Raw genomic sequence first — 12,258 nt, 5'->3', positions numbered from 1 at the left:
CCAAGTTTAATCCGTGCCTGCTTCTTGCCCCATATCAAGGATCTGAAGATAGAATTAATGCCCCGAAACAGTTTTTTGGGTAGCCATATCGGCGAATTGTGCAAAACGTACATTAGTTGTGGCATAAGGACCATCTTAATCAGGTTAGTTCTACCCGTTACCGTTAAAGCCAATTTGCACCATGCACCTATTTTCCCTTTAAATTTCTCTAGCAGAGGAACCAAATTCAGACCCGTGAATCGTGACAGTGGAAGAGCTACCCATATCCCTAGGTATTTAAACTGTGAAACTAGCTGGAGTTGTTTCCCCCTCTCATCTATCTCCTCCGCTTCTATTGCTCTATCCACAGCCATGACATAAGACTTGTGCCAATTTATCTCCAGTCCCGAAATGCACCCAAATTGTGTAATTACATCCATCGCGCACCCCAGTGTCTCTCCTGCACTTTGCAAAAACAACAGGATGTCGTCGGCATACAATGATATTTTTTCTTCCAGCTTCCCAAATTTAAATACCACCACTCCCCTCTCAGCTCTGATCTTGGCCGCCAGGGGCTCCACTGCCACCACGAACAATAGCGGGGACAGCGGACACCCCTGCCTTGTGCCCCTATGCAAGTCAAACATCCCGGACTGTTCTCCATTCACCTTAACTACCGCCTTTGGGGATGAGTACAATAACTTCACCCAGGCCATGAACGCGGGGCCGAATCCCATCAGTTCCATGATTTTCCATAAGTATTGCCATTCCACGCTATCAAATGCTTTCCTAGCGTCCAATGACATCACTATTTTCCTGCCACCATTATCAGCAGGCAGTTGCATATTAAGAAATAATCTTCTTAAGTTAACAGCCGTGGAGCGGTTAGGCATAAAGCCCGACTGGTCCTCGTGTATAATGGTATGCGCAACCCCGGTGAGCCGGGTGGCCAGGATCTTAGCGAGTATTTTGACATCCGTTGTCAACAACGAAATGGGCCTGTACGACTCTGCATACATGGGATCTTTTCCCTCCTTCGGCAGAACTACTATCACCGCTTCCTCCATTGATCTCGGCAGTGCCCCCGTCACTAAAGACTCAAACACAGATTTCAATTTCGGAGCCAGCAGTTCCACTAACTCCCTGTACACCTCCCCAGGTAGACCATCAGCTCCCGGTGATTTGTTATTGGGCATAGACAGTATTGCACATTCCACCTCCTCCACACTCACAGGTTCTTCCAACCTCAACCTATCTTCCTCAGACAATTTAGGTAGTGAAATGCCTTCCAAAAATTTCTCCACATCCCCCTGTGTCCCGTGCTCTCGAAGTGTACAGTGCCATGTAATATGCCTTGAAGACCTCCAGTATGTCCTGTGTGTCTGTCAGAGTCGCCCCTGTTTGATCTCTCAGTTTATACACCCTGGAAGACTCCCTCTGTGCCGCAGATATCACCGCCAACAAGTGACCCACTCTCTCTCCTTCTTCAAAGAATTGGGCTTGCTGAAATGCCCTTTTCCTCTCAGCTTGTATCATGTGCAGTTTATCAACTGCCTCCTGAGCCAATTTTAGTCTATTGTGAGCTTCACTCGTTGGCGCCAAAATCATGTCTGCCTCCGCTCTTGTCAGGTCATCCTTTATTTGTTGATCTGCCAATTTAGTTTTGGTCTTACACCTCGCAATCTCACTTATAAAAAGTCCCCTCGTAAACGCCTTCATGGCATCCCATACCGTTGTGGCCTCAGTACTCCCTTCGTTCATTTGGAAGAAGTGCTCTAGCTCTTTAGTTATGCCACCCATGTCCACCACTTTAAGCCACGTCGGGTGAAGATGCCAACCTCCCCTCTGACCCTGAGCAGATCTCACCAGAAGCGTGACCACCATAGGACCATGATCCGAGAGAGTCCTCTGTAGGTATTCCACCTCCCCCACCATCCCGTCCATAGCGGTACCCCCCAAAGTCAGGTCTATCCTCGACAGTGTTCCATGTGTTGCCGAATGACATGAAAAAGTCCTCTTACCCTCATTTCGTACTCTCCACAGATCTACCAGCCCAAGTTCCCCTACATACTTGCCAAAGGCAGTCATCCTGTCCTGTCCAGCTTCCGTACCTGCCGGTCGTACTTTATCCCAAAAATCATTCATAGTGTTGTTAACATCTCCCATAATCAACAACGGAGTCTCCCCCCATCTGCCCGTCAGTTCCAGTACTGCTTGTAGTTTCTTTTTAGAGTAAGGTGGAGGGATATATAAAGCCACTAAAATCATTTTGTGTCCGAACAATCTGCAAGCAATCCATACATACTGCCCTTCACTGTCTACATGCACTTCCAGCTCTTCATAATGTGTGTTTTTGTGTATTAGGACTGACACCCCCTGGAGTACGAGGAATAAGTAGAATGATATGTCTTTAGCATCCAGGCTCTTGACAACCAGTGCATAGTGTCTCTAGTGAGATGTGTCTCCTGCAAGCACGCGATCATAGGTTCACAGGATTTGATATGATTCAGAACAGCCGCCCTCTTAACCTTATCAGATATACCACGCACATTCCAACTTAACATCCGAACAGTACGGTTACTCATTGTGCATTAGAAAGAACAATCCATCATCATCAAGTAACATCATTACATTGTGGTCCCAATCATACCCGGTCAAACAGCATGAAAACCCCCATCTCTCTAAAAATCCGCCCCACCCACCTCCCCCCCATCCCTCTCCGCTTCCCCTCCCCCCACCCTTCCCCTTTTGCAGTTGTCACTCTCTCCCCAACGTGAGAGTGGGAGCTCAAAGAACCTGAGCAACTTCTCAGTATTCCGCACTTCAACATGCGTCGTGTCCTCCTCCATCATTGGCAGCCTCTCCGCCATATTGTCAACAGTATGCATAGTCCCGAACCATTAGCCAAACAATTAACCATAATACGTAGATCCCAGTGGGGAATTCTCCCCCTCCTCTGAGCTCCTATTTCGCAGAGTAAAGCCGCGCCACAACCCTGTCCAGTGATCAGTCTAGCAGGGTCATGTGGTCATATTGCCATTATCTTCTCTCAATTTGCTCCGGTTGCGCTCCAACCATGAAGCAGCCTCAACCGGTGACGGGAAAAAAAATGACCTTTCCAAAAGCTTCCACTCTTAATTTAGCAGGATAAATTGTAGAGTATTTCAAATGCAAAGAGCGGAGCTGTTTCTTCACTTCGCCATACCACAGTCACAACTTTTGCACCTCGGCTGAGTAATCCGGGTATATTTCGATTCGTTTGCCCTCCAGGTTAAGATCTGTCAACTTTCCAGCCTTTCGTAAGATAGTGTCCCTGTCTCTGCAATTCAGGATTCTGGCTACCATCGTGCGAGGTCCATCTCCCGGCACTGGGGGTCTCATGGGTACGCGATGGGCACGCTCCACCGCAAACACTCTCGACAAGTTATCAGCACCAAACTTGTCCAGCAGCCAGGTTTCAATAAAGGCTGTGGGGTCAGCACCCTCAGCTCTCTCAGGGATGCCCACAATGCGCAAATTGTTCCTACGTGACCGGTTTTCCAGGTCATCATTTTTATTGGCTACTACCGTGATCCTCGGAGTGTGCTGTTGTTGTGTCTTTTGCACTGGGGTTAAGTGATCTTCTGTTACACCAACTCTGTCCTCCACCTCAGTTAATCTGGCTGTAACTTTCTGCATAGATGTTTTTATGCCTCCCATTTCTTCTTTCAAGCAATTTACCTGCTTTGTTAGAGAAGTTAAGGCAGTCTTGCAGTATAAGACAGCTTGGAATACATCCCGCAGGGTGGGCTCTGCTACATCTGCACTTTCAGCTAACTGCACAGTGTCACCATCCCCCTCTTCCTCCTGCTCCAGCTCTGCATTCAGCACAGGCATCTCCTCATCGTCTTCCTCCTCATCTCTGTGCTTCTCACTCCCTCCATTTGCTTCTTCATCTGTCTCTATGCCCCTCACATACCTGTTGAGCCGGGCTGAGACTTCCAGCCTCTGTGCAAAGGCTGTGTTTCTTCTTCCCGCCTCCTCCTCTCTCTCAGCACCATCTTGGACTGAGGCACTGCTGCAGGCTCCGACATCTTTCTGCCTTTTGCGGCCCATGTCTGTCTCTCTGAGTCTGGCAGAAGCTCGCCCCTGACTCCTGGGACCTTCAGACATCTGATCCTGGTAAAGGAATTAGCTGGTTCGGGCTCTGTGCAGGATAATTGAGGCTAATGGTGGCAGAGAAGCACAGCCACCCGACTTCTCACATCAGGAGCTAGGCCCCGCCCCCCGTTTAATTGTTAATTCTCCCTTTGGTTCACTCACCATTGCGTAGCTACAGGATTCGGCAGAGCTGGGAGTAGTGTGGAGACTGCGATCAGCTGGGACCGGTGTCTTTCTGTCCTCGTGGAGCTCCGTGCCTGGATCCAGCTGGGAGAGAGTGAAGCTGCTGGCTGCCTGCCAACTTTCCTACAACTTGTACCCATTTCCAGAAAGCAGATGATCCCAGGATAGAAAACCTGGTGGAGTGTGCGGTGCTGGAGTTGTTCTGGAGATCTTGTGGTCCATGTGGAGCTGTAGGACTACAGGATTCGGCAGAGCTGGGAGTAGTGTGGAGACTGCGACCAGCTGGGACCGGTGTCCTTCTGTCCTCGTGGAGCTCCGTGCCTGGTTTCAGCTGGGAGAGAGTGAAGCTGCTGGCTGCCTGCCTGCCAACTTTCCTACAACTTGTACCCATTTCCAGCAAGCAGATGATCCCGGGATAGGAAAACTAGTGGTGTGCGGTGCTGGAGATCTTGTGGTCCAGGTGGAGCTGAAGGGGTGAGCTGGGCAGGTTTGGACTGACTGTTGGCGTGTCCCCTGATGTCCCTGTCTTGTTGCACCCATGCCCTCCCCCCCAGCAGTGCTGGGAGCACCCTTTATGGAAAGTTGTACATTTAACACTGCTAAGCTGTGACTGTTCAGTCTTTATAGCTACAAGCTGAGTGTAATCATGGCCACTGCACTCTGTAAACCTACTCTTATGATTTCAAGGGACGATTTATTATTCTGGAATCATCCGCAATTTCTCATGGACTCCCCTTCTTGGAGCATGATTGCTAATTCAACAATTGAGTACATAAAATCCATTACTTTTGTGAAACCTGTGGAGGTCTACTGCAAGAGAGGCAGGAGAGGAGGCGTCCTGGCACGCCTTCGGAGGAGAGGGTTCAGAACAGCTCTTCCTTCACTCCACTTGGCTAATGTCCGTTCCTTATCTAACAAAATGGAGGATCTGAGCTTACTTTGTAACATGAGATCTGATATGGCAAATTCAGCTGCTCTTTGTTTTACTGAGACCTGGTTGAATGAGACCATCCCTGATTGCAGTCTGGATCTACCTGGTTTTGTTATCTACAGAGCTAACCGTGATTGTGTAGCTTCAGGTAAACAAAGGGGGGTGAGGGGTATGTCTCTACATCAACACTAGTTGGTGCTGTGATGTTAACATACTGGGAAAAGGTTGCTCTCAAGATCTAGAGTACCTTGCACTCAATTGTAGACCATTTTACTCTCCAAGAGAGTTTTCATCTATGGTTCTGGTTGCAGTATATATTCCCCCTCAAGCATCTGTTAAAGCTGCTATTGGTGAATTAGCTTGCAAAATATCAGAATGGGAGAAAGGATCTCCAGAAGCATTTGTGATCGCAATGGGGGACTTTAACAAAGGAAAACTCAACCTGGATCTCCCCAAATTTACTCAACATATAAACTGCTTCACGAAAGAGAACAATACGCTTGATCACTGCTATACAGTCATAAAAGGGGCCTACAGGGCAGTGAGGAGAGCAGCAGTGGGCTTTTCAGATCATTGTCTAATTCATTTAATTCCAGCCTACAGGCAAAGGTTGAAAACATCCAAACCTACAGTTTATACAAAGAAGACATGGTCTGAGGAGGCAAAATTGCAACTACAAGCATGCTTTGAATGCATGGACTGGGAGGTATTCCAGGAAACATGCTCGGGTCAAGATGAATGGGTTGATGCAGTGTCCTCATATATCCGTTTTTGTGAAGACACGTTTATTCCATCCAAATCTGTCCACTTTCGGGGAAACAACAAGCCGTGGTTTACAAATAAAGTCAGGTTGATCCGTAAGAGAAAAGAGGAGGCTTATAAAGCAGGCGATATTACTGAATTCAAGAAACTTAGGAACTCGCTATCTAAAGAGATCAAGTTAGCCAAACACGAGTATGCAAAGATTCTGGAGGAAAGGTTCTCATCAAAAGATACTAGATCTGCATGGAGAGGATTAAGAGAGGTCACCAATTATAAAAGCCACCCCACTATAGTGAACCCCAGCAGAAGTCTGGCAGCAGAGTTAAATGAATTCTACTGCAGATTTGAGGCAAGCTCTACACACAGTGGCTATTCATCTCTAAGCTCCTCAGTCTGTTCATATAAAGATCATTCATTGTGCAACACCCAAGTAGTGATCTCCGAGGCAGCGGTGATACGCATCCTGAAGGGACTTAAGGTCAAAAAGGCACCTGGCCCTGATGGTGTATCTCCAATGTGTCTGAAAGTATGTGCTACCCAGCTTGCCCCTATACTGACAAATATATACAATGTGTCACTGAAAGAGTGCGTTGTACCTCAGTGTTGGAAAAGTTCCACAATTATCCCTGTCCCCAAGAAAGTGGGATCCTCTGAGTTGAACGACTATAGACCAGTAGCACTCACATCTGTAGCTATGAAAGTCTTCGAAAGAATTATGATGTCCCACCTGATAAAATTCACGCAGAAGCTATGGGACCCGCTTCAGTTTGCCTATAAGGAGAATCGTTTGGCAAACGACACTGTCAATCTGGCACTGAAGTACATTTTGGATCATACAGAAGAACTGCACTCATATGTCCGGATTCTTTTCATGGACTTTAGCTCAGCGTTCAATACCATTGCTCCGAATTTACTTCATAAGAAAATGGTAGCTCTTGGAGTCCCTCTCAACTTATGCTTGTGGATTTATAACTTCCTGACAGCCAGGATACAGAGTGTAAAAGTTGGACCATTCACTTCAGACACCTTGGTCACAAACATCGGGGCACCTCAGGGGTGTGTTTAGTCCCCGTTACTGTTTTCTCTCTATACGAATGATTGCATCTCTTCAGTAGACTCAGTAAAAATCTTGAAATTTGCCGATGATATGACACTGATTGGTCTCATCAGGGGAAATGCTGAAGACTTGTATCGGAGTGAGGTGAAAAGAATATGTGACTGGTGTAAAGCCAATAATCTTGTACTCAACACTAAAAAAAACTGCCGAGATGGTTGTGGATTTTAGGAAAGATCAACATGAGATACTTCCACTCTACATCCATGACGAAGTGGTTCTTAGGGTCACAGAGACCAAATTCCTTGGTGTTATCTCTCATGATCTTAAATGGGGGAAAAATGTGGATGCTGTTATAAGAAAAGCTCAACAGAGGATGTTCTTCCTGAGTCAGCTGAAAAGATATGGTTTGTCTAAGAATCTGCTGATCTTATTCTTTAATGCTGTCATCAGATCTGTGATTTGTTCCTCTCTGATAGTCTGGTATGGGGGAGCCACTGCGCATGACAAACTCCGCTTACAAAGGACTTTCAGAACAGCAGAGAGAATTATAGGTTCCCCCCTGCCTAAAATCCAGGATCTTTATGATAAGAGTATTCGATCCCACGCATTGAAAATTTCATCCGATCCCTCTCACCCGGGACACTCCTCATTCCAACTACTCCCTTCAGGACGTCGCTTCAGAGTCCCCAAATGCAGCACCAACCGCCATATGAACAGCTTCTATCCACTCTCTGTTCAACAATTAAATCGACATGTGTAGACTATATACTGTATCTGTCTTGTTAGATGTTACTTGTTGTATCTGTTGTTATATATTATGCTGCCTCTTTGCCACAAAGAATTCCTTGTATATATGTAATATGTACCTGGCGATAATAAATTTGATTGATTGATGGATTGAAATGCGCTGCCAAATGAATTTAAAGTCTAGTCCAGACATTGACAAGGTTCGAAAAAAAGATTTTTATTTGAAATAATTTTCTCCTTCAAACTTTGCTTTCGTCAAAGTATGCTCCCTTTGCAGCAAGTACAGCATTGCAGACCTTTGGCATTCTAGCAGTTAATTTGCTGAGGTAATCTGGAGAAATTTCACCCATGCTTCCATAATCCCCTCCCACAAGTTGGTTTGGCTTGATGGGCACTTTTTGCGTACCATACGGTCAAGCTGCTCCCACAACAGCTCAATGGGGTTGAGATCTGGTGACTGCAATGGCCACTCCATTACAGACAGAATTCCAGCTGCCTGCTTCTTCCCTAAATAGTTCTTGCATAATTTGGAGGTGTGCTTTGGGTCATTGTCCTGTTATAGGATGAAATTGGCTCCAATCAAGCACTGACCACAGGGTATGGCATGGCGTTGCAAAATGGAGTGATAGCCTTCCTTATTCAAAATCCCTTTTACCTTGTACAAATCTCCCACTTTACCACCACCAAAGCAACCCCAGACCATCACGTTACCTCCACCATGCTTGACAGATGGCGTCAGGCACTCTTCCAGCATCTTTTCAGTTGTTCTGTGTCTCACAAATGTTCTTCCGTGTGATCCAAACACTTCAAACTTGGATTCGTCTGTCCATAACACTTTTTACCAATCTTCCTCTGTCCAATGTCTGTGTTCTTTTGCCCATATTAATCTTTTCCTTTTATTAGCCAGTCTCAGATATGGCTTTTTCTTTGCCACTCTACCCTTATGGCCTGCATCCCGGAGTCGCCTCTTCACTGTAGATGCTGACACTGGGGTTTTGCGTCTACTATTTAATGAAGCTGCCAGTTGAGGACCTGGGAGGCTTTGATTTCTCTAACTACAGACTCTAATGTTCTTGTCTTGTTGCTCAGTTGTGCAGCGGGGCCTCCCACTTCTCTTTCTACTCTGGTTAGATCCTGTTTGTGCTCTCCTCTGAAGGGAGTAGTACACACCCTCGTAGGAAATCTTCAGTTTCTTGGCAATTTTTCGCATGGAATAGCCTTTATTTCTAAGAACAAGTATAGACTGTCGAGTTTCACATGAAAGCCCTTTTTATCTGGCCATTTTGAGAGTTTAATGGAACCAAGAAATGTAATGCTCCAGATTCTCAACTAACTCAAAGGAAGGTCAGGTTTATAGCTTCTCTAATCAGCCAAAATGTTTTCAGCTGTGCCAACATACTTGCACAAGTGTTTTCCAGGGTATTCTAACCATCCATTAGCCTTCTTACACAGTTAGCAAACACAAAGTACCATAAGAACATTGGAGTGATGGTTGTTGGAAATGGGCCTCTATACACCTATGATGATATTGCATTACAAACCTGACCCTTGCAGCTAGAATAGTCATTTACCTCATTAACAATGTATAGAGTGTATTTCTGAATCATTTAATGTTAGCTTCATTGGAAAAATCTGTGCTTTTTCTTTCAAAAATAAGGAAATTTCTAAGTGACCCTAAACTTTTGAACGATAGTGTACCTATCAGGTGTTCAACCAAATACAGTTCTCAAGGCCACTAAGAAACTTGACAAAAGGCGTTATCTATTCTAATCCCTTCTATACAAGAGGTCAGAGTGGTTTGCCAAGTACGGTATGGCAGCTGGCACTTTTACACTGTGTGTACGGGCTAAATTTTGAAGGCACAGAAAACAAATGTTAGAATCATCTTGAATGGGTGGAAAGTCAGCTTGTGATGGGTATGTCACAGCAAAGGAAGATCTGTCCATTGAAACACAATGTGATTACCATTTGACCAATCACACGAGGATCACCAATCAAAAACAAAGCAGTGTAGTGTGCAAAGTTCGCCAGTGGTTTCCTGTGTTAAGTATAATACTAAAAGGATGAAGGTTGTACAGAGTCCTTGACGAAAGGTGGTTGGGCCTCAGAAGCGGCTCCCCAGTGATTGCAAAAAGACTATGGTCAATTTACTCACCATTCACTTTGTTGGTTTAATATAAAAAATTACCCAATGTTCAATACAGGATTTTTTGTTACACGCATATTTTAAGTTGTGATAATTCTTTTCTCTTACATATCACCACAATGTGTATAAAAATAGTGATCTTGCAATATGACATTGGCCACAGCTTTTTTAGAATATTGTTCTGTTTCAGGAAACAACACATGTATATAGCCATAATGGTCAACCCTGTCTTGTGAAGTGAGAGTGAGCAGGGGTGCTGTGACGTCACCTATTTTAATTAGTGGATCTATTGTGATCAGCTGTGTGCTGAGATGATTAACGAAAGTACATGAGTCTGAAAAAGGCAAAGTTTTCACTAAGAACGTGAGCCCAGTGCCATCCCCACTGCCATATGCCCCATGTCCGGCAGTGATATGAGCCCACTGCCATATGCACGGTCTGACGGTGATACTATAAGCCCAGAACCACCCCCTCGGCGCATATGCCTGGTCTGGTGATGACACCACGAGCCCAGTGCCCATATGGCCGGTCTGGCGGTGACACTACGAGCCCATTGCCCATATGCCCGGTCTGGAGGTGATACTACAAACCCACTGCCCATGTGCCCGCTCTGGGGGTGACACTACTACGAGCCCAGTACTCACGCTCCCGGACTGGGGGTGATGATACGAGCCCACTGCCCATGCGCCCGGTCTGGGGGTGACACTACTACGAGCCCACGCGCCCGGTCTGGGGGGTGACACCACTACGAGCCCACTGCCCACGTGCCCGGTCTGTGGGGGTGACACCACTACGAGCCCACTGCCCACGTGCCCGGTCTGGGGGGGTGACACCACTACGAGCCCACTGCCCACGTGCCCGGTCTGGGGGGGTGACACCACTACGAGCCCACTGCCCACGTGCCCGGTCTGGGGGGGTGACACCACTACGAGCCCACTGCCCACGTGCCCGGTCTGGGGGGGGTGACACCACTACGAGCCCACTGCCCACGTGCCCGGTCTGGGGGGGTGACACCACTACGAGCCCAGTCCCCACGTGCCCGGTCTGGGGGGGTGACACCACTACGAGCCCAGTCCCCACGTGCCCGGTCTGGGGGGGTGACACCACTACGAGCCCAGTCCCCACGTGCCCGGTCTGGGGGGGTGACACCACTACGAGCCCAGTCCCCACGTGCCCGGTCTGGGGGGGTGACACCACTACGAGCCCAGTCCCCACGTGCCCGGTCTGGGGGGGTGACACCACTACGAGCCCAGTCCCCACGTGCCCGGTCTGGGGGGGTGACACCACTACGAGCCCAGTCCCCACGTGCCCGGTCTGGGGGGGTGACACCACTACGAGCCCAGTCCCCACGTGCCCGGTCTGGGGGGGTGACACCACTACGAGCCCAGTCCCCACGTGCCCGGTCTGGGGGGGTGACACCACTACGAGCCCAGTCCCCACGTGCCCGGTCTGGGGGGGTGACACCACTACGAGCCCAGTCCCCACGTGCCCGGTCTGGGGGGGTGACACCACTACGAGCCCAGGCCCCACGTGCCCGGTCTGGGGGGGTGACACCACTACGAGCCCAGGCCCCACATGCCCGGTCTGGGGGGGTGACACCACTACGAGCCCAGGCCCCACATGCCCGGTCTGGGGGTGACACCACTACGAGCCCAGGCCCCACATGCCCGGTCTGGGGGTGACACCACTACGAGCCCAGGCCCCACATGCCCGGTCTGGGGGTGACACCACTACGAGCCCAGGCCCCACATGCCCGGTCTGGGGGTGACACCACTACGAGCCCAGGCCCCACATGCCCGGTCTGGGGGGGTGACACCACTACGAGCCCAGGCCCCACATGCCCGGTCTGGGGGGGTGACACCACTACGAGCCCAGGCCCCACATGCCCGGTCTGGGGGGGTGACACCACTACGAGCCCAGGCCCCACATGCCCGGTCTGGGGGGGTGACACCACTACGAGCCCAGGCCCCACATGCCCGGTCTGGGGGTGACACCACTACGAGCCCAGGCCCCACATGCCCGGTCTGGGGGTGACACCACTACGAGCCCAGGCCCCACATGCCCGGTCTGGGGGTGACACCACTACGAGCCCAGGCCCCACATGCCCGGTCTGGGGGTGACACCACTACGAGCCCAGGCCCCACATGCCCGGTCTGGGGGTGACACCACTACGAGCCCAGGCCCCACATGCCCGGTCTGGGGGTGACACTACGAGCCCAGGCCCCACATGCCCGGTCTGGGGGTGACACTACGAGCCCAGGCCCCACATGCCCGGTCTGGGGGTGACACTACGAGCCCAGGCCCCATATGCCC

The 12,258-nt window shown here is 49.1% G+C and overlaps 1 protein-coding gene across 2 annotated transcripts in view; it reads right to left on the bottom strand.

Annotated features, from left to right (window-relative positions):
- The window catches only part of TMTC3 (transmembrane O-mannosyltransferase targeting cadherins 3), a 177,241-nt gene that overhangs the window by 162,573 nt on the left and 2,410 nt on the right, over positions 1–12,258 (bottom strand). The gene's annotated exons all lie outside the window — the stretch shown is intronic.

This window comes from Dendrobates tinctorius, unplaced genomic scaffold (assembly GCF_039654945.1).
Source record: "Dendrobates tinctorius isolate UK_male_01 unplaced genomic scaffold, ASM3965494v1 ptg000241l, whole genome shotgun sequence".
Classification (NCBI taxonomy): domain Eukaryota; kingdom Metazoa; phylum Chordata; class Amphibia; order Anura; family Dendrobatidae; genus Dendrobates; species Dendrobates tinctorius.
This window is presented reverse-complemented; position numbering and strand designations above follow the sequence as displayed.